Source organism: Cajanus cajan, chromosome 2 (genome assembly GCF_000230855.2).
Source record: "Cajanus cajan strain Asha chromosome 2, NIPB_CcT2T_4, whole genome shotgun sequence".
Taxonomy (NCBI): domain Eukaryota; kingdom Viridiplantae; phylum Streptophyta; class Magnoliopsida; order Fabales; family Fabaceae; genus Cajanus; species Cajanus cajan.
Genome location: NC_138518.1, coordinates 27,124,810 through 27,128,865, shown reverse-complemented (window position 1 = coordinate 27,128,865; position 4,056 = coordinate 27,124,810). Strand labels below are relative to the sequence as shown.

General features: G+C 39.4%; 1 non-coding gene across 1 annotated transcript; it reads left to right on the top strand.

The window, feature by feature from the left end:
• The first annotated feature begins 3,212 nt into the window (after positions 1 to 3,212).
• On the top strand, positions 3,213 to 3,319 carry LOC145955345 (small nucleolar RNA R71). The gene has a single exon (XR_014431959.1). It is a non-coding gene; the product is annotated as a small nucleolar RNA R71 (small nucleolar RNA).
• Positions 3,320 to 4,056: the final 737 nt, after the last annotated feature.

Below are 4,056 nucleotides of genomic sequence, written 5' to 3'. Positions count from 1 at the left end.
TTAATAGTACGGCTTCCAGGGAGTGGTTCTAACTGGTCCAGCCAAGCGTGATAGCCAAGGTGTTTGGCTATAGTGGTAATGAGGCCGCCATTCACAATCGCACCGTGGCTGGTATTGGAAATACTCTGGAACTGTCGTGCCAAATGACTGCCAGAATCAATAGGCTCCTCTCTGTTTTCCATCATAGCCCATAAAAGTAAAAGGTCGCTCAAACGAACCTTTCCTTCAGAATCACCTCGGGCCAAAACAGTAGAGGCAATAAAGCGGTGCATAATACGGATGGCGGGATGGCGGAAAGCAGAGGAATTACATTTTCCAGCGACCCAATTACTTGTACCTGTCAAACTGTACCAAAAAGAACTAGGGTTGAAAGAACTTGGGGTTCTCGTGCTCCCTCCAGTGGGAAATCCAAAAATATTATTGAACTGAGCTAGGGTTAATTCGTGTTCTTGGTTAAACATACGGAAAGAAATCAACCCTTGGCCCAGATAATATTTCCGTGTGGAGAGAGCTCAAGAACTCAAGAACTAGTCGAGGATAAACAACATCATTATGCATGGTAGCAAAGGTTGTCCACCCAATGTTAGTTAACATGAAATTGATATCAGCACGTAAACCCAACTTACGAATAAATGGGAAGTCGAGATACCTGGTAGGATGGATAGTGCGGAAGCGTAATACCTCGTTCCGCTCACGCTGTTCATCGTTCCGATAGAACCTCGGAGGAAGTTGCGGAATTTCACTTGCTTCTTCCTCGTAACTGTGGGTATCGGAAGCGGTGGAGGACGAACCAACGGTACGGGTGCGCTTGGGAGCCATGGATGAACGGAAGGAGTGAATGTGGGAGGAAGAGGGAAGAAGAGGAAGAAGAAGTGAGAAGCTAGGGTTTGGGAGAGAAGAAAAGAGAGAATGGGTCGTAGGTTTGAGAGAAGTGAGAATGTAAAAGGAGGGGGAAGAACATATAAGGGAAAGTGGAATTTCAAAAATCACGGGCTGTATCTGTAGGAGATCACGCCCGTGATTTATAATCACGGCCGTGATTCTCTCTGGGGTTTTCCAAAAATTTTCCAGAGAAGATCACGCCCGTGATTTAGAATCACGGTCATGATTCTCTCTGGGGTTTTCCAAAAATTTTCCAGAGAAGATCACGCCCGTGATTTAGAATCACGGTCGTGATTCTCTCTGGGTTTTCCCAAAAAATTTTCCAAAAATTTTCCAGAGAAGATCACGCCCGTGATTTAGAATCACGGTCGTGATTCTCTCTGAAACTCTGAAATTTTTTTTTTTTTATTATTATTATTATTATTTTTTTTTTTTTTTTTTTTTTTTTTTTGAATAAAATTAATGAAATGCGTACATCCTCCTAACCCCAATCTGTTGAAGGCTCAAGAAGACTTTCTACTAGAGGATCTTTTTCTTTACACGGGGGACTTGAATCGATCAAGCAAGCATAATTAGGTTGAATCCCCTCAAGATCTATGTGCTTTCCTCCAACTAGAAAATTCTCCAAGGGATCCCTCAAAATAGATCTCATGACTTCTTCCTCCATGTCTTTAGGCAATATATCAACCCTGCAGCAAATATTTTCAAGAGAAGGTTGTCTAACAGATTTAGCAATATTAAATTCCATTGTTTCATCATTAATGGATAAGGACAATTTTCCATGTTTGACATCTACTATCACGCCTGCTGTAGCCAAAAATGGTCTACCTAGTATGATTGGTATTTGTTTGTCCTCTTCCATTTCTAAAACAACAAAATCTCCCGGAATTAAAAATTTACCTATCTTAACTGGAACATCTTCTAAAATTCCTATGGGATATTTTATAGATCTATCTGCTAACTGGATTGACATTGTTGTAGGCTTTAATTCTCCCATATCTAATTTCTTGCAAATTGATAAAGGCATTAAACTGATACTTGCCCCAAGGTCACATAAGGCTTTTTCAAACCTTAGATTTCCAATGAGACAAGGTATAGAGAAACTACCAGGATCCTTAAGTTTTTTGGGCAAATTATGATGGATCAATGTAACAGTCTCTCTATCATCCAATTTCCTTCGGTTAGCTAAAAGATCCTTAAGAAATTTAGCATATGTAGGCATCTGTTGTAGAGCTTCTACAAATGGAATGTTTACATACACTTGTTTGATCATATTTAAAAATTTTTCAAATTGTCTATCAAGTTTAGTCCTTGCTAACCTTTGAGGAAAAGGAATTGGGGGGTGATAAACAGTTTGAGGCTTTGATGAAGATACTTTTTCTTTTTCTAATCTCTCCTTTTCAGGTTTTTCAACCATAGGAGAAGCGTCTTCATCAATCTCAATATTATCATTTTGATTAGACACAGGTCTGTCTAATTTCTTCCCACTCCTTAAAGTAATAGCATTAACATTTTCAGCTGGGTTTGCAACTGTTTTACCTGGGAACTTACCTGGAGAATTGTTTGAACTAGGCATCAACTGTGCAATTTGATTTTCCAGCATCTTGTTGTGGAGAGTAATATTCTCAACCTTGACAGCAAGGTTTTGAATAGAATTTGCCATTGAATCATTGGTCTGTTTTTGATTAGTGATAAAATTCTCCATAAGGTTTTCTAATCTTGAAACACTTTGTTGAATTGAGGGTGTCTGTACTGGATTTCCTTCCCCATTAATGAAGTGATTGGACGGACGGAAATTAGGTTGCTGATTGCTAGTTCCTTGAACTGGGTTATTCTTCCAAGAAAAGTTAGGATGATTCTTCCAACCAGGGTTGTACGTGTTGGAATATGGATTACTCTTCTCTCTTCGAGGAGTGTCATAGAAATTATGAGAAGCTGCCACTTGTTCAGTAGTATCTTCTTCTTCTCCAGTAAAAATTGAGGTACAATCTACTGCAGTGTGCCCTTGTTCCCTACAAAGGTCACATACTTGATTTGTAGCCACTGAATTAACCTTAGCTTTTTCCATCTTGTCTAACCTTTGATTAAGAGTATCAAATTTTGCTAAGAGTAACTCAATATTGTTCACTTCATATCGCCCCGGAGTTCCTTTCCTTGCTGTGACTTCTCTTTCACTGTATTGGCTGTGATTTGAGGCTACATTTTCCAAAATAATCATGCAGTCATTAATAGGTTTCCCCATGAAAGATCCTCCAGCTGCTGAGTCTAATATCATGGTGCTTTGTTGGTCCAATCCTTCAAAGAAAAATTGGATGGTAAGCCAACGGTTGAAGCCATGTTGTGGGCATGCTTGAAGATATCCCTTGAACCGCTCCCATGCTTCATAAATAGTTTCTCCAGTGCCTTGTTGGAAATTAGTGATTTTCTTCCTCAATTCTTTAGTTTTAGAAGGAGGAAAGAATTTCTCTAGAAAAGCTCTTTCACATAATTCCCAAGTTGCTATCTTTTCTCTAGGCACTGTTCTTAGCCACACCTTTGCCTTATCTCTCAAGGTGAGTGAGAATAAGCGGAGTCGCATTCCATCAGAAACTTCATCATCAAATTGCTGGGTCTCACAGATTTCCAAGAACCCCTCTAAGTGGTCATTAGGATCTTCTGATGGTAGTCCTCCAAAGGTGTTCTGTTTGAGCATATTCACCAGAGAAGCTGGTACAGTAGCTCCAGTTCGCATCTCCCCTCCAGGTATCCCACGAGCTACGGGTGCAGAGTAATCCCGAAGCGGTAAATTATCTCGTTGTGCAGCCATGTCAAATTCTCTAGAAAGGTTTCTTTTCCTTCTCAGGAGAGTTCTTTCAATCTCAGGATCAAGTGGTGTTGGTTTCCCAAGACGTAGAGATCTCTTTTGCATTAATCCTAAGGCACTGCAAAAAAAAAAGAAAGTGACCCGTGAAATCTGAATTGGAGAAGTAAACACTAAAAAAAAATTATTTATTTATTTAATTTTTTTTTTTTTTTTAAATTCGAATTAAAATAATTGTAATTTAAATCAAGAGACGTAGTCCCCGGCAACGGCGCCAAAAACTTGTTGTGTGAAAAACCGCAAGTGTACGGTTGTCGTCAAGTAATAAATATCGAATCACAGGGACTACGTGTTTGACCTAGAATTACTAGTAT